The sequence below is a fragment of the Papio anubis genome, chromosome 3 (assembly GCF_008728515.1).
Source record: "Papio anubis isolate 15944 chromosome 3, Panubis1.0, whole genome shotgun sequence".
Taxonomy (NCBI): Eukaryota; Metazoa; Chordata; class Mammalia; order Primates; family Cercopithecidae; genus Papio; species Papio anubis.
In genome coordinates, this window is record NC_044978.1 from 100,455,054 (window position 1) to 100,480,299 (window position 25,246).

General features: G+C 42.4%; 1 protein-coding gene and 1 non-coding gene across 5 annotated transcripts in view; one reads left to right on the forward strand and one right to left on the reverse strand.

Moving 5' to 3' along the window:
- Positions 1-25,246, forward strand: part of CRACD (capping protein inhibiting regulator of actin dynamics) — a 278,246-nt gene that overhangs the window by 218,363 nt on the left and 34,637 nt on the right. For all 4 annotated transcript variants that reach the window (XM_009207055.4, XM_017958805.3, XM_021938599.2 and 1 more), the window contains one exon: positions 3,425-3,596. The gene's annotated coding sequence lies outside the window, so the exon portion shown is untranslated. The remainder of the gene's footprint in view (positions 1-3,424; positions 3,597-25,246) is intronic.
- Positions 19,033-19,137, reverse strand: LOC116274301. Its single transcript, XR_004182931.1, has one exon. It is a non-coding gene; the product is annotated as a U6 spliceosomal RNA (small nuclear RNA).

Genomic DNA, 25,246 nt, shown 5'->3' on the forward strand with positions numbered 1-25,246 from the left:
TGTCATGAAAGTCACTGGCCTATATTTACTCCTGAATAAATAACCAATGAAAAGATACAAACATTCTGAAATCAAACCCTCCATTTTTTTAAACCATTTTTAAATGATATCTCAATTGTATTAGATGATGTGTTAGGCCGTTCTTGCATTGTTATAAAGAAATTCCTGAAACTGGGTAATTTATAAAGAAAAGAGGTGGCCAGGCACGGTGGCTCATGCCTGTAATCCCAGCACTTTGAGAGGCCGAAGTGGGCAGATTAATTGAGGTCAGGAGTTGGAGATCGGCCTGGTCAACACAATGATACCCCGTCTCTACTAAAAATATAAAAATTAACCGGGGGATGGCCTATGCCTGTAATCCCAGCTACTCAGGAAGCTGAGGCACGAGAATTGCTTGAACCCAGAAGGCTCACGGGAGATTACAGTGAGCCAAGATAGTGCCACTGCACTCCAACCAGGGCGACAGAGTGAGACCCTGTCGCAAAGTTTAAAAAAAAAAAAAAAAAAATTAATTGGCCTACAGTTCTACAGACTGTACAGGAAGCATGGCGCCAACATCTGTTTGCCTTCTGTGGAGGCTCCAGGGAGCTCTACAGGGCGAAAGGCAAAGCAGGAACAGGCAAGACACATGGCAAAAGCAGGAGCAAGGTTAGAGGGAGGTGCCACTTTTTTTTTTTTTTTTTTTTTGAGACAGAGTCTCGCTGTGTCACCCAGGCTGGAGTACAGTGGCATGATCTCTGCTCACTACAACCTTTCAGGTTTGAGTGATTCTCCTGCCTCAGTCTCCTAAGTAGCTGGGACTACAGGCACACGCCACCACACCTGGCTAATTTTGTAAGTGCCACACTTTTAAGCAACCAGATCTCACAATAACTCACTCAATATCACGAGGACAGCACCAGGCCATGAGGGATCCACCCCCATGATCTAGTCACCTCCCACCAAGCCCCACTTCCAACATTGGGGATTACAATTCAACATGAGATCTAGAGGGAACAACATCCAAACTATATCACACACTTTCCTGTCTTCCAAATAATACACAGTAAAAAAAATTTAACTCTTTTTTTGTATGCACCTAGCACAATGCCTATGTATAGCAGGCATCTCATATGTTTTAAATATCCTTTCCTTTAAATGTGATCTGACACAACATCGTTTTTGGGGACCACTGATGTTGGAGGCTCTGTTTGCATCTGTACTAATGCTCCCAGATGATTTGTCTTTTTGTAATTGGTTATTATTCTGTCTGCATCCTCAGCACCTTATGCCACTGCTTAGGATACAATAGTTTGAACCACTTCTTCTCTTCAAATTTTCTTTTTCTTTTTTTTATTTTTTAGAGATGGGGTCTCATATTGCCCAGGGTGGTCTTGAACTCTCGGGCTCAAATGATCCTCCCACTTCAGCCTCCCGAGTAACTGAGATTACAGGCGTGAGCCACCACATCTGGCAGCACTTCAAATTTTCTGTGACATCTCAGTAAGGCCAGAATTGAAGATCACAGAGGAAATGAGATGTCTGGCTTGTTTCCTCACTGACCTCATTTGTGTGCCTGGATTCCTCTATGGATCTGGCCAGCAAAGCTCTGGGGCCTCTGATAGTCAGCTGAGTGGAAGGTGAGGGGAGTTGTGTCTGTGCATTTTGTGCAGGTGTTTTTCAGTTCTCATTGTGAGCTTCTATCTTTACTTCTCTCTCAAAACTTCAGACTCCCTCTTCAAAGATATGTTTCCTGTGATATAGGCATGCTATTTTATCTTTTCATGTCTCAGGTTCCTCATCTGTAAAATGAGCATGTTATTAATAGTGTCAACGTAATAGGATTGTTGTGAGGATTAAGTGAGTTAGTATTTATAAAGTTCTTAGAGCCGTGATACATAGTAAGGGTTAAAACATGTTTTTAGGCCAGGCCCAGTGGTTCACGCCTGTAATCCCAGCACTTTGGGAGGCCGAGGCGGGCAGATCATTTGAGGTCAGGAGTTCAAAACCAGCCTGGCCAACATGGTGAAACACCATCTCTACTAAAAACACACACACACACAAAGTTAGCCAGGCATGGTGGCAGGCACCTGTGATCCCAGCTACTCGGGAGGCTGAGACAGAAGAATCACTTGAACCCGGGAGGCAGAGGTTGCAGGGAGCCAAGATCGTGCCATTGCACTCTAGCTTGGGGGACAAGAGTGAAACTGCCATCTCAAAAAAAAAAAAAAAAAAAAGTTTCTTAAAATAGTTGTCAGACCACTAGAAAAGTGGCTCTTTAAGTTTCTTTAAAAAAAAAGGAAGAATCCAGGAAGATGCTGCTTCTGGTAGAGGGTGACTTACACTTTCTTTTCCAAGGAGAGAGTGGAATAATGTGAAGGAACTTGTATCCAAAGGCGGAGGACTGAAAGGTATTACCTAAAATGCCCCTAACAAATGTTGGCAGCAATCCTAGGTCCTGACTAATGAAGTAATATATGGAAAGGTGTTCATAGCAACTCCTTTGGGGCTCTTCATAGTAGATTTTAAAAAGAGACAGGGGAAATAAACTGGAAATATATGGGGATAGAGGGAATTAGGGGGCAAAACTTACGCCAAGAGTTGGCAGTTATATTCTGTATCTAATAAAGGCCAAAACAGAATGATCCTCAAACTGGAGATATGTAAGATAAAGATAAAAATATTTTTAAAAACCCACCTATCTGACTTAAGTGTTTTTCTCAGCATCTCCCATGGAGAAGGGCATTTGGCTATCTGCTTTGTTAAAGAAAGCAGGCACTGCCTTATTGCATGTGCAAAGAGGTGCTGTGCTGGCCACCATCAAGCTTGAAATCTTTTCTTTTTCTTTTTTATTTTATTTATTTATTTATTCATTTATTTATTTATTGAGACAGGGTCTCACTCTGTTGCTCAGACTGGAGTGCAGTGGTGTGATCACAGCTCACTGCAGCCTCAACTTCCCGGGCTCAATCAATCCTCCAGCCTCAGCTTCCTAAGTAGCCGAGACTAAAGGCGTGCACCACCAACCCGACTAATTTTCTTATATTTTGTAGAGATGGGATCTCACTATGTTGCCCAGGCTGGTCGCAAACTCCTGGGCTGAAATGCTTCTCCCACCTCAGCCTCCCAAAGTGTTGGGATTACAGGTATGAGCCACCATGCCCTGGCCACTTGGAACCTCTTGTTGTTCTCCCCAGATGTTTCTTGGGAGCCTGGAGGACAGAAGATTCACCATGCCTTTGGCTCATGCTCTGCCTCACCGTGCATGGATTGCACTGGGGCTGGCTCTGACATTCCTGGCACAGGGCTTGGTTGCTCATTCAGGCTGATGGCCGCCCTTTGCCCTGTCTCCTTTGGCTGGAGGCAGCTGGGTTATAATTTGCTCCTTAGGCTTGGAAATGCAGCCCTGCCACACTGCAGCGTGTGTTTATTTTATAATCCACAGACAAGAAGAAGGGAGGCAAATTCCAGCCCTTTAAGAAGTTGTTTGGCAAAAGGAAAAAGAAAGACCCTTCGTTGTTCCGGGCACAGTTGGTGGGGAAGAGGAGTTACTCTCACCAGAGTGTCAGCAATGGGACCTTCTCTTCGGATGAGGAGACCCTGGAAGACAACCTAAGGTAATGACTTGCACTTTATTTTCAGATCTTTGGTGGAGTCCCGGGGTGGGGAATGGGATCCCAAAGGAGATAGGTGCTGTTTTTGGTTCCAGGAGACAAGAACAGAATCACAAACGGGGCAGGGCGTTGGGATCACTCCTGTAATCCCAACACTTTGGGAGGTCGAAATGGGCAGATCACTTGAAGTCAGGTGTTCGAGGCCAGCCTAGGCAACATGGGAAAACCCCGTTTCTACTAAGAAAATACAAAAAAAATTAGCCAGGTGTAGTGGTGTGCATCTGTAATCCCAGCTACTGAGGAGGATGAGGCACAAGAATCACTTGTGGAGGGAGGTGGAGGTTGCAGTGAGCTGAGATCATGCCACTGTACTCCAGCCTGGGTGACAGAGTGAGACTCTGCCTCAAAAAAAAAAAAAAAAAAAAGAGGATCACAAATTGGTTCCATCTCTGGGAACGTGGAAGACTTGGTGTATTCTGCATGGAGAAGTCAGTCACCTTGGGGAGTTAGCAAATGAGTCTGACCTCATTTTCTGGGAGTGCACAGGAATTGGCCATTCATTTCACTGCTCTTGTTTGTGGAAGGAGGCAACATTTCACTGGCTTGGCTCACCAGGGTTCCTCAGATTGAAGAAGACTGTATTTCCTTATGCCATTGCTTTACAAAGAGAAAGGGTGTCATAGGCTAGACTTTATACTCTTGTTGAGGATGCAGGTTGCTCAGGCACAAGTGGTCACCCTTCATACCCCTGACCATCTCTAGCAACTTCTGGAGCCTGTCTATGATGGAGCTTTTGCCTGCCTCCCTCCCTCCCTCCCTTCCTTCCTTCTTTCCTTCCTTCCTTCCTTCCTTCTTTCCAGCCTTCCTCCCTCTCTCCCTCCCTCCCTCATTTCCTCCTTCTCTCCCTCCCCCACTTCTCCCTTTCTTCCCTTCCTTCCTTCTTTCTTTCCCCGCCTCTTAGAACACAGGTACTAAATCTGGGTGTGACAGTGTCAGGAACTCAGAAAAGTAGGGTCAAGAAGTACTTTCTCACCTGAGTGCTTGGAATTGAAGTCAGAGTCAGAGCTGGTTAAACTCCGAGACTGACAGCTTAGAAACCAGCTCCTCTGAGAAACCTTTTCCGACAACCCCATCTGATTTATTTGCCCTTGCCTGTGTTCTTCTAGCATCGTGTGCCTGGTTTCAGCAGAGAACTTGTCACTTTCTATGGAAATTTGATTTGCTTATCTGTCTTTCTCACTCGACTGTCAGTTTCACGAAGTCAGGGACTAGGTTTCATTCAGCCTCGTATTACGTGCTCAAAAAAAAGTTTTCCGTGAATGCCTGACACTGTATAAGCTAAGCGGAAGGAATAGATGGTATCATCTGTGGTATCCTCACCGTGCTTCAAGGACAGAGACAAAAATATCCTCTGTGGTGTGTGTCAGTAAGTAAATTCCAATGAACACTGCTGTTGTGTCCAAATTACAAAACCCTCAGACCAGAGGTGCACATTAAGTTTTACAGCAAATATTCAGCAACATCATTTGTTAATCCTGATACTGACTCTTTTCCTTGACACTTTGTGTTTATTTTCTATTGTCTTTACTCTGTAGGGTAAGAAAATCATTTAATTTGACGCAGGGAAAGATGTAACTGAAAGGAGAGCACAGCTAGTGCCAACTCACTCAGCTGTTGGGATGCTGTCGCAGTGAATAGTCAAGGAGTGTGCAGTTTGAATACATTTTGATTTTACTTCAGGTTTTCAGTTGTAAAATAAGAGTGTGAACTTTTTGGCCTCACGGTATCAGGATGAGGAACAGATAGTAAAATGAGAGTAAGAGGCAGTTTAATACAAAATGAGGTCAAGTCTGGAAAGTTCTCCCTTAGAGGGACTGTTCTATGGAAACACAACCCACCCTTTTTATAGTGTAGTAGGTATAGCATAGTTTTGCCAAGTCTGATTTCATATTGAGCTGTGTTGGACTCTTACAGGAACCTGGACCCTGGAGGTTCTCTTCCCATTTAAGTCTTATATTCTGTTAACTTCTTGGGGTTTTCCTTAAGGTTTTAGGTTTTACAAAGCCTTGGGAAATTCCACATTGGATCAAATAGCTACATTTCTAATAATGTCACCTGTCCTCATTATTGACGCTTGTCTACAATCCTGCATTTATGAGATGTGTACTATATTCTTATTAAACACTTCTTTTTACAATAAATTCATCTCATAAGTAAGGATATAAAAGGATAACTTTGGACTATTAATTTTTTAAATGTCAATTTAAATATTTAAAAAATTAGTGGGTATATACCCAGAGGAGTATAAATCATTTTACCATAAAGCCACACGCATGCAAATGTTCACTGCAGCACTGTTCACAATGGCAAAGACACAGAGTCAACCTAAATACCCATCAGTGACAGACTGGATAAAGAAATGTAGTGCATATGCACCATGGAATACTTTGCAGCCACAAAAAAGAACAAGATCATGTCTTTTGCAGGAACATGGATGGAGCTGGAGGCTATTGTTCTTAGCAAACTAATGCAGGAACAGAAAGCCAAATACCACATGTTCTCACTTATAAGTGGGAGCTAAATGATGAGAACTCATGAACACAAAGAGGGGAACAACAGACACTGGAATCTACTTGAGTGTGGAGGGTGAGGGGAGGGAGAGGAGCAGGAAAGATAATTTACTGGGCTTAATACCTGGGTGATGAAATAATCTGTACAGCAAACCCCCGTGGCGTGAGTTTACCTATGTAACAAACCTTTGTATGTACCCCTGAACCTAAAATAAAAGTTAAAAAAAAATTAGGATAGAAACACAAGAAGGTGTGGCGGCAAGTGCCTTTAATCCCAGCTGCTTGGGAGGCTGAGGCGGGAAGATCATTTGAGCCAGGAGTTCAAGGTTGTAATGTGCTATGATCATGGCTATGAATGGCTACTGCACTCTAGCCTGGACAACATAGAAAAAAAAAAAAAGGATAGAAACACAGAAAAATAGAAGTAATTTTAAAATATGTATTTATCTTTTCTAGGGAATTGACAATTGCAAAGTAATTTCACCTATAAAGTAAATACTACATATGTCGATTATGGTATACCAGAGCTTCTAATTACATGCCTTATTTACAGATGGAGAAAATGAAAAATGTTGTTTTCAGAAATTCTTATTTTTAGTTCATGGTTCAAGTAACAGACTATTACTTTATGTTGTGTAATGATTCAAAAAATTTTCTGTGCGTTTTATTTGCTACCTCCAAAATGGACAGTTCTTACAAAAGCACAAAACTCAAAGCTCCATTAACATGATTTTGGGTAGAGGTTGCAAGAAGGTAGATTTCAGCCCAACGTGAGGGAGAATTTCCTAATTAGAACTGCCTAAAAATGGGAGACTTGGCATGTCCCCAAAAAGATTGAGACCAGTGAAGGTGGGATTTCTGCACTGGGTGGGAATTTAAGGGAGCTGAACTTTAACATCCCGTCAAACTCCCAAGAATCTGTAATTCTAGAAATGTTCCCATGACCAAGAATAGCTCCTTATTGATCTGCTCCTTCTGCCTGAAAATTCCCATTTCCTTTGGGTTTCAAAAGCATTCTTTTCTTTCTCTAGGTTAGAAGCCTTTATCTCTCCTAGGCTGCTGCTTTTAAATTATACATTCCTTGGGAAAAGCAAAGCAATAAAACATGATCCGTTTTTAAGAATCTAATGTTATTTCTTTTCTTAATTAAACACAACTAATATTACATTTCCAAAGGTGTCTTAAAATAGTTGTTAAATTTTAAAAGAGGGAGAGGGTCATCTTGGTAAATAGGTTTGGGGAATTCTGAGCAAAAACAAATTAAATAGGATTCTTTATGTGGGACTCCACAGAACTTTTACTATGGAATGTGTCCTGTGAATCCCTAGGAAGAAGGATGTAGTATGCGGTATTTCAATATTCCTTTGACCATAGACCCTTTTTTCACTGAGAATATCCAATGGCATGTATTAAAGCTACCACTAATTGAAGTTAATACAATGTATTAACTTTTACATAGGTGAACTAATATAATATTTACCACAACTATTTAAGATTTATATTATTATCAACAGTTCAAAGATGAGAAAACTAAGGCTAGCAAGTAATTTGCCTAAGGTCATACAGCTTATAAATCCCTGAGCCACTATTCAAGCAATAAAAAGTGCATTCTTAAGCATCCACTACTGTGCCTCTCAAGGAGGCTGCAGCCTCACTAGGGAGTTACTCATATGGCCCTGCATCATCATACTGGTCCTGAGTCACTAGGCTCAGATGTCTGCCTACCTCCAGCTGCCTGATTGAGGCTCTGTTACTTACTGGGATTCTACGTGTCCTACTTTCAGTTTCTACTGAACACCCAGTGTTTGTTACATCATGCATAACAACAACACTTTATATTAAGTGCCCGATGTAAGCACAGCGAGATGTGAAGGGGTTCTGGAGAGGATGAGCTCACTTGGACTGGAACAGTCGGGAAAAGGTTCAGGATTAAGGAGGCCTTGAGCCGGCTCCAAATGATGGGCAGGATGTGGAGTAGCTGAGAGGGAAGGCATGAACCTGTCAGATAATGGCATAAGCAGAAATTTTCATGGAAGGAGGAATATGACAAATAGAATAGGAGGGAACTTTCCAACTCTGTGAGGCCAGTGTTATCCTGATACTAAAATCAGGCAAAGATATCACAAGAAAAAAACTCCACAGACCTATATCCTTTATGACAATAGACACAAAAATGCTTAAGAAAAAGCCAGTAGCCTGAATCCAACAACATGTAAGAATGATTAAGTAGCATGACCAAATGGAATTTATCCCAGGAGTGCAAGGTTGGTTTAACATACAAAAGCCAATCAATGTAATATACCATATTAATAAAATAAAGGATAAAAACCACATGATCATCTCAATAAATGCAGAAAAACTATTTGACAAGATCCAACATCCTTTCACGATTTATTAAAAAAAAAAAAAAAAAGACAACACTGGAAATAGAAGGAAACTCCTTCAACTTGATAAACAGCATCTGAAAAATCCACAGCTAATATCATATTTAATGATGAAAAATGAATGTGATCCCCTTAAGATCAGGAACAAAACAAGGGTTTCTTATCTCATTCCTTCTATTCGACACTGTATTCTACAGTACTATATTGTTGGCTATAGCTGGGACAATTAGAAAAGAAAAAGAAATAAGAGGCATTAATCTTAGAAATGAAGAAGTAAAACTGTATTTGTAGATGCCATGATTGTATATATAGAAAGTCCTAAGGAATACACACACAGAAAGCTATTAGACTAATAAACAAGATTGTGCAAGGTTATAGGATGCAAGATTGGAGTTTTTGGAATATCAATTGTATTTCCGTACTCTAGCAATTTATAATCTAAAAATGACCTTAGGAAAACAATTCCATTTACATAGCATCAAAAAGAATAAACTACTTAGGAATAAGTTTAACCAAGGAAGTGAAAGACTTGTACACTAAAAATGACAAAATATCATTGAAAGAAATTAAGGAAGACTGAAATGATGGAAAGACATCCCATGTTCGTGGACTGGAAAACATAATATTGTTAAGATGACAGTACTCCCCAAATTGAGCTACAGAGTCCTTGTGGTCCCCATCAAAATCCCAGCTGTCTTTTTTTCCCCCAGAAATTAGCAAGTGGATCCTAAAATTCATATGGAATTGCAGGGGACCCAGAATAGCCAAAACATTATTGAAAAAGGAGAACAAAGATGGAAGACTCACACTTTCTATTTAAAACACTTACTACAAAGCTACAGTAATCTAAACTGTGCGGTACTGGTATAAGGATAGATATATAGATAATGGAATTGAATTGAGAGTCCAGAAATAAACTCTTACATTTGTGGTCAATCGATTTTCAGTAAGTGCTAAGACAATTCAATGGGCAAAGAAGAGTTTTTCAACAAATATTTCCGAGACAATTGGGTAGCCACATGGAAAAGAATGAAATTGGACCCCTTTTTACATCATATACAAAAATTAACTCAAAATGGATCACAGACCTATATGTAAGAATTAAAATTATAGCCGGGCGCAGTGGCTCAAGCCTGTATTCCCAGCACTTTGGGAGGCTGAGATGGGCGGATCACGAGGTCAGGAGATCGAGACTATCCTGGCTAACACGGTGAAACCCCGTCTCTACTAAAAAATACAAAAAAACTAGCTGGGTGAGGTGGCGGGTGCCTGTAGTCCCAGCTACTCGGGAGGCTGAGGCAGGAGAATGGCGTGAACCCGGGAGGCGGAGCTTGCAGTGAGCTGAGATCTGGCCACTGCACTCCAGCCTGGGCGACAGAGCGAGACTCCGACTCAAAAAAAAAAAAAAAAAAAAAGAATTAAAATTATAAAACTCTTTAAAGAAAAAGTAAATTTCTACGACCTTGAATTAGGCAGTGGTTTTTTAGGTACCAAAAGCACAAGCGACAAATGGAAAAACAGAAAAGTTGGATTACATCAAAATTAAATTTTGTGTTACAAATGATACAATCAAGAAAGTTATAAAACAATCCACAGAATGGATGGAAATATTTGTAAATCATATTCAGAATAGGTAAAAATAAAAAACGAAACTCCCACAACTCAATAATAAAATGACCTTCTCTCCCAGTTTTTTTAATGAGCAAAGGATTCGAATAGACATCACTCCACAAAAGTTATAAAAATATCAATTAACACATTAACCATGCTTGCTCAACATCATTAGCCACCAGGGAAGTGCAAATCAAAACCACAAACAAGATACTATTTCGCACCCATTAGGAAGGCTACAACCAAAAAAGACAGACAATAACAAGTGTTGATGAAGATATGTAGGGATTGGAACCCTCACACATTGCTGGTGGGAATATAAAATATTAAAGGTTTAGGGTAATTTTTAGTCCTGATCCCATACCTTCACTTTATAAATGGGGAAAACAGGCTCAAAGAGGTGACAGTGCTATTAATGTTAGAAATGTGACTACAATCCAAGCCTGCCCATTTTGCACATGGTAGTGCTTTTTTCTTGAATAGCCCCATTCCCCATGTCCACCTCCTTCCTTTGTCTAATTCCTCTCCATCCTTGAGTTTTCTGCACAAATGTGCCTTCTTTAGGAGAGCAAGCTTTCTCTGATTCCCTCAGCCTAGATCAGGCCCCTCCTCCTGACATTGTTCTCACAGCTTCCTTGACCTTTCCCTAAAAGTAAGCCTTGTGACTTGCCATTGATTGTATTTCCAGCCTCTAACGCTGGGCTTGGCACATAGCAGCTATTCAGTAAGCATTTATTCAGTGAATGAATGCATGATTATTGTTCTTCGCCATACTGACTTTTCCCACTGGACAAGTCAGTGTTCATCTAATTTGGCCTCCAGTTTCCCACCTTGGTAAAGAGTATCACAGTCCCTCTGACCTGCTGGAAAAGGAAGAATCCACAGTTGGTGTCATGAGACATCATGTCACCAGTGAAATTATAGTGAAGTGCAGGTTCCCTGCTTATCCTTGTGTGCATTGATTCACCTGATCTTGCTGCTTTTCAGAGGATGAAGTCAGAAAGGACCTGTTATACTTGATTGTTTATCCTCTATCCTTAGGAACATGGAATGTGCTGAAATTGAATAGGGAATGGTGAAAAGGTGCAAAACCCATTAAATAAAAATTAGGGACTAAGCAGGAAAATCAACAGAGCTGAGCTGAAGAAGTCTAGAGAAAAAGAAGGTTGACGAATCAGTTATAGCAGGGGTCCCCAACCCCCAGGTGGTGAACCAGTACTGGTCTGTGGCCTGTTAGGAACCAGGCCGTACAGCAGGAGGTAAGTGGCAGGCAAGGGGGCGTTACTGCCTGAGCTCCACCTCCTATCAGCTCAGCAGCGGCATTAGATTCTCATGGGAGCATGAACCCTATTGTGAACTGTGCATGCGAGGGATCTAGGTGGCGTGCTTTTTATAAGAGTTTAATGCCTGATAATCTGAGGTGGAAGAGTTTCATCCTGAAACCATCCTCCCACCCCCTGTCCATGAAAAAATTGTCTTCCACAAAACCGGTTCCTGGTGCTGAAAAGGTTGGGGACTGCTGAGGTATGGCGATTCTTAGAGATACAATATGTTGTAAATGCAGCAGAACAGGAGCTAGGGACCTCTCGGGAAGCCAGGTGTTTCACTCGAGAGCTGTGTGACCCTAACCTAGCCAGCCCCTTCATCTCCCAGGATTACTAGAAGGACAAAAATGCACATGACATTGTGCTATCTGCAATAAAGCACTTTAAAAAGCAGGTTAGGCCGGGCGCGGTGGCTCAAGCCTGTAATCCCAGCACTTTGGGAGGCCGAGACGGGCGGATCACGAGGTCAGGAGATCGAGACCATCCTGGCTAACAAGGTGAAACCCCGTCTCTACTAAAAAATACAAAAAACTAGCCGGGCGAAGTGGCGGGCGCCTGTGGTCCCAGCTACTCGGGAGGCTGAGGCAGGAGAATGGCGTGAACCCGGGAGGCGGAGCTTGCAGTGAGCTGAGATCCGGCCACCGCACTCCAGCCTGGGCGACAGAGCCAGACTCAGTCTCAAAAAAAAAAAAAAAAAAAAAGCAGGTTAATATTAGTATTGAGATAAAGAGAATATTGATGACTACTATTTCCAGAGCATTAACCAGAGGAAAATTGATTCAAATGACAGCTACAGAGGTTTATGAAAAGATCTTTCTCCACATGGGGAAACGGAGTGGAATAAATAGCATGGAAGCCTGTGAAGTGGACTTTAGAGGCAAGTTAGAGGATCACTTGTCCTAGGTGCTATAGACACAGGACTGAACTTACAGACTGCAGTAGATGACCCTCTGGCTTCCAATTCTAAGATTCTCCCTTTGAGATTCCAAACTTTCCTCCTCTTCCTTGAATTTGTATGACATACCCGGTTTCTTTTGTAATTAACAGATAATTTGGTACACTATAGCCTATCAAGTACCATATATTTTGATAGAATACCCGAGTTCTGGATGAGCCTCTAAGTCAGATAATCTGACTCCAGTCGCTTCCAGCAATTCTAGTTTGTTTGATGAGGGTATTTAATTGCTCTTTAACATTTCATTTGAATGAGACTCACGAATCTATTTAGGAAGAAAACTGCTGATCAATTGCAAGTGCCCCTGTTGTCATGGAAACAAGCTGAAATGGGACTATAATTATATTTCCTTATTCCTGAAGTGAATCCCTAATCATTGCCATAGTAATTACCCAATATCTATGGTCCCAAATTACATGATTCTTGTCCAAAAAAGACAAAGGATAAGGAATAGGAGGGCTGGCCTGAGGCATGCATTCACTGTGCAGCTGCAGAAAGCCTTCTCCTTTTTTGGATGGGAAGAATTTCCCTCTGTAGGCTCGCACTCCACAGTTGGATGATGTCAGCAGGTCTTAGATTGTGCCCAGTGCTTAGAAGAGTGGCTCGAAAGCTGTATCAGGTAGGACGATTTCAGTTGTAACAGAAATCAGAACTACTAGCATCTTCAACAGGAATCAAGTGTATTGTCTGATGGACCAGAAAGTCTGGAAGACTTTCCAGGTTCCAAGGTTGGTTGATGAAATGGCCCAGCACCATCCCCAGGATCCAATCTGAGTCCCTTTTTCTCTGGCATCCTCGGGGAGTGGCCTCTTGTCCTCAGGTTTGTTCCCTCATGGTCACAAGATAACTGTCACAGTTCCAGGTGTCACAGGAGGATGACAAAGACCACGGACAGAAAGAAGGCAGTTCCTGTCTTGTATTATGGTGAATGCGGAGAACTTTCTCAGAAATGCCTCTGCCTACCAAACGTCCCCTTGCTTTTCATTGGTCCTTTCGCATAGTCGCTATCTTTAGCAGATAGTGGCACCAGACAACAGAGCTTAAAATGGAGATTGCTCTTCCTGAGGCCTCTCTGCTCTCCTTAGCACTAAGTGCCTAGTGGGTGGGAGACGGAGTAGCATGGCTGCAGGGCTAACTGAGTTTGTTTTACTTTCCTTTGCAACCTCTCTCTCTGCTCTGACCTTCCAATGTGCTGAGCTCCAGGCCGCAGACCCAGCATACACCTCTGTCTCTTCTCTCCCCTTCCTCCAGATAGGTATGAGCATAGAGCACTGGGCCTGGGTTTCAGCATCCCAGGACCATGGGGTGTGACATCCTTTGCTCTCAGGCAGCAGCACATGCCACCAAGAAAGAATGGCAGCCTCCTGGGGAGAAGTAGAATCACAATACAGGGAGCTGTGCACGTGAGTCATCCATCCAGGTGAGCTAGACTAGAAGAGAGAATCCGACACAGACCTAGAAGCATAGTGTGGTAGCTGTTTTTTGGTCACTTAGCCATTAGCATCCAGTTCCCCTTCTCGAGTCAAGGTGACCCCCTGAAAGCTCCTTCCCTTTTAGGGAGTCATCTTTACCTTGCTGTGTATAGCTCTGATAGGACATAGTGCCTGCCTCCTAGGACAGAAATCAAAAGGATCAGATCTTCCACTGCAGCCTGGCATGAGCCTGCAACCCAGCCTGGCCAATCACATGTTCTCCCTTAGGACTTTGACTTGGCCGGTGAGTCAAAGATGTAAGGAACACAACTTCTAGGAAGAGTAGTTACTGGCTCACTCTGGCCTAATGGCGGCTGTGGCTCCTGATGCCTAGGCTCTAGAACTCTCCTACCTAACTCCAGTGTTTTTCCAAGCCTGCAGTCTGGCTTCTTTTGTTCTGTGAGCCTCCACTATACTTCTAGTACATTTTCTTTAGGTTGAGTAAGACAAAGTTTCTGTTGCCTACAGCTCAGAATGGTAACTGACACATGTAGACACCAGGAAACTAGATGTGAGAGAGAAGGTTTGCAATAGAAAGTGGGAAGCAAAGCCTGGAGCAGTTACCTGGTTTAAGTTGAAAAGAAGGCTCAAAAAGCCTTGAGAGAGGCTGAACAGCCTCCTGACTTGCCCACCCATTGGCTTCTTGGAGCTTTGTGAAGTGACCTCATGGAAAACAGCCATGATCTGAACATACTCTGCATTTTCCCATAACACATCTGCATCACACTTTCCATTACCTCGGTGACCTCTCTACAGAAAACCCACCTAGTAAACCAACTCACCCTACAGTAGTTATCATTTTCTCATCCATTGAAAGTGTTTGGTGGGGCACAGCGGCTCACACCTGTGATACTAGCACTTTGGGAGGCTAAGGTGGGAGGATTCCTTGAGCCCAGGAGTTTCAGACCAGCCTGGTCAACATAGTAAGAACCCATCCTAAAGTGGAAAAAAAAAAAAAAAAAAAAAAAAAAAGCTGACAAATTTGATAATGAAAGCACTATGGGAAAAACAGATAATAGATGTGATCCCTGACCTCATGCCACACATAGTACTGGGGTGGAGATAAGATGGTATCACTATTGTCAGTAAAATCACATTGGCCAGGCACGGTGTCTCACGCCTCTAATCCCAGCACTTTGGGATGCCGAGGCAGGTGGATCGCCTGAGGTTAGGAGTTCAAGACCAGCCTAACCAACATGGTGAAACCCCATCTGTACTAAAAATGTAAAAATTAGCCAGATGTGGTAGTGGGCACCTATAATCCCAGCTACTTGGGAGGCTGAAGCAGGAGAATTGCTTGAACCCAGAAGACGGAGGGTTGCAGTGAGCCGACACGGTGCCACTGCACTCCAGCCTGGGCTACAGAGTGAGACTCTGTCTCAAAAAAAAAAAAAAAAAAAAATCACATCTGTGTTTTGCTTTACAACATGCAAAGTACTTTTATGTTCTCACTTGTTAAAGTCTTGGTTACAGTAACCGTAACATCAAACAGTATGAAATTCATGCAAAGGGATTCCTGAGGGACAAAAGGGAGCAAGAAAAGGTGTATGGGGTTGATAAGGTTTGAGCTGGACCTCGAAATACGGTGTATTAGTCTGTTTTCACATTGATATAAAGAGACTGTGTGATTTATAAAAGGAAAAGAGGTTTAATGGACTCACAGTTCCACAAGCTTAACAGGAAGCATGGCTGGGAGGCCTCAGGAAGCTTACAGTCATGCTGAAAGGTGAAGGGGTAGCACACACATCTTACCATGGTGGAGCAGGAGAGACAAAGAGAGAAGGGGGGAGTGCCACACACTTTTCAACCATCATATCTTGTGAGAATGCACTCACTATCACAAGAACAGCATGACGGAATCTACCCCCATGATCCAATCACCTCCCACCAGGCCGCCCCTCCAATTCAACATGAGATTTGGGCAGGCACACAAATCCAAACCACATCAGTGGATAAGGACTGAATTGTGAGACTGGCACTGGGCAGTCCGTGCAGCAGAAGAGCCGATGCGGTAATAGAACCCAGTGATGGTATTTGAGGAACTGACAGGTCAGGTTTGCCTCTTGGGTGCTTGAAGTAGGGTGACATTAGATAATAACTTTTTTTTTAGGAGACAGTGTCTTGCTCTGTCACAAAGGCTGGAGTGCAGTGGTGAGATCACAGCTCACTGCAGCCTCAAACTCCTGAATTCAAGCAGTCCTCCCACCTCAGCCTCCTGAGTAGCTGGGATGACAGGCACGGGCCACCACGCCCCATGATTTTTTTTATTTTTTATTTTTAGAGACAGGGTCTTGTAGTGTTGTTGCCCAGGCTGGTCTCAGACTCCTGGCCTCAAGCCATCCTCCTGCCTTGGTCTCCCAAAGCACTAGGATGATAGGTGTGAGCCACCATGCCCAGCACTGCTTACACCATTCTTCGTGTCTTACATATCATACATTTAATTCTAGTGAAAGCTCTGTGAGGTAGGGCCTATTATTATCCCCATTTAACAGTTAAGGAAACTTCAACATAAAAAGCAATAATAAAAATAAAAGCTTCACCTGAGCAAAGGTTACAGTATGTGAGCCCTAACCATTGCTGCTGGAGGTTTAGAGACTTGCTGAAAGCCACACAGCTGCCAAATGGTAAAACTAGGTTTCAGAGGTAAGAACTAATCCCTAAGAGGTAAGAGGTAATCCCTACGCTACACAACCTCTGTTTCATAGAGCCAGAGTAGTTTGGACCTCTGGCATGAACAGCGTTAAATGCCAGGCAACCATTGCAGCTTTATTTGGGAGGATTTTGGCACGAGGGAAACACCAGTGGTTTCTGAGCTGGCAAATTAACTCCTTTAAGATTAATGGTAGGGGACTAGGTGCAGTGGCTCATGACAGTAATCCCAGCACTTTGGGAGGCTGAGGCGGGCAGATCACCTGAGGCCAGGAGTTTGAAACCATCCTGGCCAACATGATAAAATTCCATCTCTACTAAAAATACCAAAATTAGACGAGTGTGGTGACATGTGCCTGTAATCCCAGCTACTTGGGAGGCTGAGGCAGGAGAATCTCTGGAACTCCAGAGGTGGGAGTTGCAGTGAACTGAGATTGTGCCACTGTATTCCAGCCTGGGTGACAGAGTGAGAGTCTGTCTAAAAAAAAAAAAAAAAAAAATTACTATAGGGTTTCAGAGAAAGCTGAATTGGAAAAGATGTAACTTGGAGATCATTTACAGATGTCAATTATATTGCAATAGGGTGGAGGTAAAAACAGGGCAACAGTGACAATTATACACTCATTGATTTTTGACTGCTCTCAGGGTTCCTGCATTTATTTCCGCAGATTCCCACGAACATCTTATTGTGTGTTCAAGAGCAAGTCCTCTGGCTCCCACTGCCTTCCCTAGTCAGGGTGATGAGCATCATGCCAGTGACTTCCTTTCAAATGGTCCAGGAAAACAAAGTCTGCAACGGCTTCAACATAAAAAGTAATAATAAAAATAAAAGCTTCACCTGAGCAAAGGTTACAGTATGTGAGCCCTAACCATTGCTGCTGGCATGCTTATGAGCATAATCATCCTATCCATATACTATTCCAGCAAATTGCGATGACCCATCCAGGCCTCCACTGAGTTTGCTAAGCTCTTGACAACTTTAAGCACAGAAATAGGCCCTTCAAAAGGCCCTGTATTTTGATGTATTTGCTACCAAAGTGAGCCTGACAGTGCTGTGTTATTTGTTCTATAACAGCCTTTTATTTTCTTTTATTTTTAGAGGCAGGGCCTTTGTCACCTAGGCTGGAGTGCAGTGACGTGATCATAACTCACTGCAGCCTCGGATTCCTGGGCTCAAGCAATCTGCCCGCTTCAGCCTCCTGAGTAGCAGGGACTGCAGATGTGCAGCACTATGCCTGGCTGAATTTTTTTTTTCTTTTTTTCTTTTTTTTTAGATACAGAGTCTCACTCTGTTACCCAGGCTGGAGTGAAGTGGCACAATTTTGGCTCAGTGCAACCTCTGTCTCCCAGGTTCAAGGGATTCTTCTGTCTCAGCCTCCCAAGTAGCTGGGTTTACAGGCATGAACCACCACGCCCAGCTAATTTTTATTTTTTTAGTAGAGGGGGTTTCACCATCTTGGCCATGGTGGTGTTGAACTCCTGACCTCAGGCGATCTGCCTACCTCGGCCTCCCACAGTGCTGGGATTATAGGCAAGAGTCACTGTGCCCAGTCAACCTGGCTAATTTTTAAAATTATTTTTTGTAGAGATGGGCTCTTGCCATGGTTCCCAGGCTGATCTTGAATTCCTGGGTTCAAACTATTCTCCCTGCTCAAAGCGTTGGGATTATAGCCATTATCCAGCATGCCTGGCCCTAAAGTAGTCGTTTGGAGCCTCTAGGTAGAATCTTGGAGTTAATTCATCTAACTCTGGGTAAATGAAAGGAAAGAGGAGGTGGAGTAAAGGAGAAACACCAATGTGTGTTTCCTGCTGTCTTTCTAAACCCATAATGAGTTAGATCAGAGGGCTTAAATGTTTTAAGATGTAGGTAGAACAGGACCCTGTAAACCTCTGTGAGTTTTTCTTAGTGCTAAATGCATCTTCCCTTAGAATTGACTCAACCTATTCAAAGCCTCTAGTCTGTAGCTAATAGTTCCTGGAGTGGGTTCATGATATTTGAACCTTCTTGGGTAGGAGTTGCATGGATGACACCCTAGGGGCTATTGTTCTGTGCATCAGGTACCAGGATCAGGTTTTCAAGAACTGACTTCAAAATTTCCCATGATTTTAGGCAAATGTCAAGGATTTTTCCTCTTTTCCTTTTTTCTCCTTTTCTTAATTTCCTCCTCTTCTTCCTACCTTCCTTCTCCTACTCTTGTTTTTTTAAAAAAATCCATTTTTATTTCAGATTCAGAGAGTACATGTATAGGTTTGTTACAAGGGTGTATTACATGATGCTGAGGTTTAAGCTTCATTTAATCCTGTCACTCAGATAGTGAACAAAGTACCCAATAGGCAATGTATCAGCTCTTGCACCCCGCTCCCTCCCTCTCTCCTATTAGAGTCCCCAATGTCTATTGTTCCCATCTTTATGTCTGTGTGTTCCCAAGACTTGGCTCCCACTTATAAGTGAGAACATGCGATATTTAATTTTCTGGTTCTGCATTAATTCACCTAATTGCATGTCATCCTTGGACAGGGACCATGATAATCTTCTCCATATCCAGTTCCAGTTTTAGTGTATGTGCTGCTGAAGTGCTCTACTCTTTCTCTTCCTCTTCCTCCTCCTCTTTTGTTTACTTCTTTGGTCTTATGAGGTCACTACTGATCTTTACAGATATTGACTGTTTAATTTGGGTGGAGGATATCAAGATGATGTAGATCTTCTATGTGGAATGGGTACTTATGGCACACCTATTTACTCTTTCAGCCGTGTCTACATGTAGATATGAGTCACAAGGCTGCATTCCTGTGTTTTTAAAATCTTCATCAGCACACTCATGTTCATTGCAGTCCTACTTACAATAGCCAAAAAGGAGAAACAACCCAAATGCCCACTGACGGATGAATGTATAAACATGATATATACGTACAATGGAATTATTCATTCTTAAAAAGGAAGAAAATTCTGACACATGCTACAATGTGGATGAACTTTCAAAACATTATGCTAAGTGAAATAAGCCAGGCACAAAAGGACAGATATCCTATGATTCCATGTAAAGGAAGTACCTGAAATAGTAAAATTCATAGAGACAGAATGTACAATAGTAGTTGCCAGGCACTGGGGAGAGGGGAGAATGGGAATTTATTGTTGCATGGATATGAAGTTTCAATTTGGGATGAGGATAAAGTTCTAGAAGTTGATAGTGGTGATGCTTTCCTTATAATATGAGTGTATTTAATGCCACTGAACTGTGTACTTAAAAAATGTTAAAATGCTAAATTTTATGTTATATGCATTTTATCGTAATAAAATTTTGATCAGTATTACATAAATATGAAAAAAATTATGGATGCTGGGATCCCACTTGGTATTGACAGATTTTGTGTTTAAGAATTAAAATTAGGCTGGGCATGGTGGTTCTCGCCTGTAATCCCAGCACTTTGGGAGGCCAAAGCAGGAGGATTGCTTGAGCCCAGGAGTTCAAGACCAACCTGGGCAACATGGCAAGATTTCATCTCTATGAAAAATGTAAAAACTTAGCCAGGCACAGTGGTGCATGCCTGTATTTCCAGCTACTTGGGAGGCTGAGGTGGGAGGAGCCCTTGAGCCTGGAGGGTTCCAGGCTGCAGTGAGCAGAGAGACCACTGCAACAGAATGCCTGGGCAGCAGAATGCCTAAGCAACAGAATGGGACTCTGTCTCAAAAACAAAACAAAGTAAAACTGGTATATCCTCTTTTATATAAGATTTGCAATTGTAGGTGAACTAGAACCCTCTTAATTAATGCTCCTTTCTTGTCGTGATCCAGCAGCCACCATTCATATAATGTCTTTGTTCTCTAAGAAATCCAAACATCTGTAAACACTGTATTAAGCCCTGTCAACAGTGAGCCAGGAGCCTGAGTTCTGGTTTCTGTTTTGGTTGAGTCTGTCTCTTCACTTTGCTGGGCCTCAGCTTCTCCATCCATAAAGACTTGGGTCTTGGACTCCATGAGCACAGAGGGGCCCTTTCTTCAGTGGCTGTTGGCTGTGTGAGGGCTGTCCCTGTCATCACTGATACAGTACACTGCCTTTTGCTGCTGCCAGTTTACTCGTAGAGACTCACTAGAGATGTGAAGAGCAGCGCTCCAGGCCTCCAGACACAGGTGCAGAGAACTATTGGCAGGCAGAGTGGAATGTAGGCTCAGAATGGGTCTGTGAGCTCAGGATTTCCAGTCTTCTGCATGAATTTTTACATTGTCTTTGAAGGATTTCTGAAAGTGAAAGCACAGACAATGTTATCGGTTAAGGTTTTTGCAGTTTATCTTCTTCCTAATCTGAACTCTACCTCACTTATAAAATAATATAGCACAGAGTCCTGGGGATGAGAGTAACAAAGAAATAGAAAAGACAGGAGTTCTGTGGGAAAATGGATGAATTCGTGTTGAGTTTGCAGAGACAGTGGGAGAGTCATTCCACTGTAGCTGGAGACACATGAGAAGAGCGTATTGGAGTGAGGCAGTTATTAAAGGTAAAGCCAGAAGAGCAACCTCAGGCTGTTCTCTCATCAATGTCTTTGGCAAGATAACTGCAGGAGGCAGTGAAGAGTAGAGGGCAAGTCCAAAAGCTGGTATCTTTGGGCTGATTAGAAACCCCTGATGAAATGTTTCGAAGCCCAACCTCTCTGTCAATACAAATAATATCAATGACAACAGCAAATCAGAACAGAAATGTAGAAATGACAGTTACAACGTCTCAGCCATGCTCCTTTCTGTACATAGGAGAGCTGACTGCCTTCTAGAGCCCCAGGAACTTCTGCTGTTTGGACCTCCAATCCAAAAGGACTATTTTTCTGACCTCTGTAAGCCAGGGCTGTGATTCTTCTCTAGGCTTATGAAAACTGTTCCTCAGAGACCAGTGCTGTTCTGAACTTCCCAAGTGGGCCTTTCTTTCTCTCTTTGTAGAGTTGGCTTTTACCATGTGTGCTTTGCATTTGACTTCAAATCTTGTTTAAATTAAAATGATTGTTAAATGACTGTATTGACAATCCTCCAGTTCAAGGTTTAAAATCTGTGGGATTTTAGAGGTCTTTATAAGCAAGAGGCTGCTCTGTGTTCTCAGTAGCAGAAGAGAAGGTTCCCACCTGCAAGTCCATTTCCTATCATTTTAGCAGAGAGAGAGGGAGGGCAAGTTGCAGCATTGAGGCTGAAAGGCCCCTCTCTCGGTTCCCTCAAAAGGAAGCAGGGAGAGGTGGAGTTGGCCTGCTTCACAATCAACTGTGAAAGATCTTTAAATGTCAAGAGTGAAGAAGTACGATGAACTCTGCTAAGGTACAATTTGTGGTAAATTGCCCCTCCACCTCCCGATCATGTAATTTGCAGTTCCCAGCTGGTTAAGGACCATGGTTCCATCAAGCTCTGTGTTCATTAGAACATGGTTTCAAGCTGAGATCTCCAGGCGTAGGCTGTTCAGTTTCAATTCCAACCCTGCCTCAAATTTTGGAACTTCGGGCAATAGTTTTACCCACTTGTTGCCTCAGCGTCCCCTTCAGAGAACAGGAAATAATCTACATTGTAGAGTTGTTTGGAGCTGGAACTGGTAACCATGCTTACCAAAGATTTAGCATTAGATTTAATATTACACAAACTGCTGCCCTCTTTCTGCTGCTCTAACCATATGACTGACGTACCTGCCCCCATTTTGCCTTCTACCATGATTGTAAACTTCTTGAGGCCCTTACCAGAAGCCAGGCAGATAATTAGTGCCATGCTTATACAGCCTGCAGAACCTCTTTTCTTTATAAATTACCCAGCCTCAGGTATTTCTCTGCAGTAACACAAAAATGACCTAATATAGAAAACTGGTACCAAAGAATGGGGCATTGCTATAAAGATACCTGAAAATGTCAAAACAGCCTTAGAACTGGGTAACAGGCAAAGGTTAGAAGAGTTTGGAGGGCTCAGGAGAAGACAAGAAGATGAGGGAAAGTTTGGAATTTCTTAGAGACTGGTTAAATACTTGTGACTAAAAATGCTGATAGTGATATGGACAGTGAAGGCCAGGCTAATGAGGTCTCAGATGGAAATAAGGAACTTACTGAGAACTGGAGCCAAGGTCTCCTTTGTTGTACTGTAGCAAATAACTTGGCTGCATTGTGTTCATTCCTTAGGGATCTGTGGTAGTTTGAACTCAAGAGTGGTGACTTAGGGTATCTGTTGAAAGAAATTTTTAAGCAGCAAAGCATTTAAGATGTGACCTGGCTGCTTCTAACAGTTTACATTCAGATATGCCAAGGAGGAGGACCTTAGGAAACAACCCAGGCTCTCAGTTGAGGCTGTGGGAGGACTACACCCTAGAAGTGTAGGCAAAACAGAAGTAGTCTGAGCCTTACAAAGATGGCTAACCAGCATGAATTAGCTCAGTCTTTGATTGGATTGAAGTGAAGTGCTTCTTTGCTGTTTGCAGCCTTCAAGAAGATCGGGTGAGTCCTCTCTGGAAGAAGAGAACCCAGCCTCTAACATTTTTGAGGCATGATCTGTGAAGTTTAATTAAAAATTACCAGGCATCTAAGAAACAGACTACAAGAAAAATAAGATAATAGAAATAGACCTAAAGGTGACCTAGATGTTGGAGTCTCAGATAGACTTTCAAATAATTGTGATTAACATATTCAAGAATATAGTTTACAAGATGGAGAATTTCAGCAGATAACTTAAATTTATTAAACAATTAAATGGAAATTTGAGATCCAAAATATACTTCTGAAATTAAGAACTCAACAGATGGGTTTTAACAGCAGATTGGACTTAAAGAGAAAATTAGTGAGCTGGAAGCAGGTCCATAGAAATAATCCAGTCTGAATCATATTGAGTATAGAGATGGTAGTTACAATAATGAGAATAAAAGTTATGTGGCTTGTACTTAAAAGCATCTAACATGGGAGGATCAGAGAGAGATGAGAGGAAAAATGGGGCAGAAGCAATATTTAAGGGATAAAGGCTGAGAATTTTCCAAAGCTGATGAAAGACATCAAGCTACAGATTTAAGAAGCATTGTGTAACCCAAGCTGAATAAATTAAAAGAAGCTCACACCCTGCTACACCCACTGCTAAAAACCAAAGATAAAGAGGCTAATTTTAAAATCGGCTAGAAATGAAAGATAGCTGTATTAGTCTGCTCTTGCACTGCTGTAAAGAAATACCTGAGACTGGGTAATTTATAAAGAAAAGAGGTTTAATTGGCCATGATCCTGCAGGCTGTACAGAAAACATAGTGGATGGCCGGGCGCAGTGGCTCAAGCCTGTAATCCCAGCACTTTGTGGTGGCCGAGGCGCCTGTAGTCCCGAGCTACTCGGAGGTCTGAGGCAGGAGAATGGCGTGAACCTGGGAGGCGGAGCTTGCAGTGAGCCGAGATCGCGCCACTGCACTCCAGCCTGGGTGACACAGCACGAGACTCCGTCTCAAAAAAAAAAAAAAAGAAAAAAAAAGAAAACATAGTGGTTTCTACTTCTAAGGAGGCCTCAAGAAGCTTCCAATCATGGCAGAAGGCAAAGAGGGAGTGAGGTGTTTCACACGGCAGGAGCAGGAGCAGGAGCAAGAGAGAGCAAGGCAGGAGGTGCTGCATGCTTTTTAACGACAAGATCTTGCAAGAACTCACTCACTACCATGAAAATAGCACCAAGGGGATTATGCTGAACCATTCATAAGAAATCCATCCCCATGATCCAGCCACCTCCCACCATTGGAGACTACAATTTGACATGAGATTTGTCAGGGCACAGATCCAAACCATATCAGTGGATCATGTGTCTTTTCAAAGACGTGGTAATACAAGCATATCTACAAAAATTCTATGCATCAGGTGTGGTGACTCATGCCTGTAATTCCAGCACTTTGGGAGGCCAAGGTGGGAGGATTGCTTAAGGTAGGAGTTCCAGACCAGCCTGGGAAAGATGGCAAGAACTTATCTCTACAAAAAATTTTAAAAGTAGCCAGGTATGCTGGCATGAGCCTGTAGTCCCAGCTACTTGGAAGACTGAGGCAGGAGGATCCCCTGAACCCAGGAGTTCAAGGTTGCCCAGGAGCTATGATTCAGCCACTGCACTCCAGCCTTGGTGACTGAGACCCTATCGTACAAAAAAAAAAAAAAAAAAAATCAGCAGTCATGTTATTATAATTAATAAATAAATTTAGCAAAGTCTCTGGTTATAAGATCAGTGTACAAAAATAAGTTACATTTTATATCCACTAATTAAAAAATTAGAAAATAGAAATTTTAGTCTATACCATTTACAATAAATTCAGAAACACCAAATATATAAGAATAAACCTATCAAAATATGTGCAAGACCTCTATACAGAAAACTTCAACACATTTGTTAAGAGAAATTAAAGATGATATAAATACATGAGGAGTTAGCCATGTTCATGGATTACAAGATTCAATATTATAAAAACATCAGTTTAAAAATGTATAGATTTAATGCCATCTAAAAGCAATCTCAATATTATATTCATGTATGTGTATATGTATAAATTTATGTAGAGGCCAGGTGTATATGTATAAATTTATGTAGAGGCCAGGTATAGCGGCTCATGCTTGTAATCCCAGTACTTTGGGAGGCCAAGGTGGACAGATCACTTGAGACCAGGAGTTCGATACCAGCCTGGCCAACATGGCAAAACCCCATCTCTACCAAAAATACAAAATTTAACCAGGTGTGG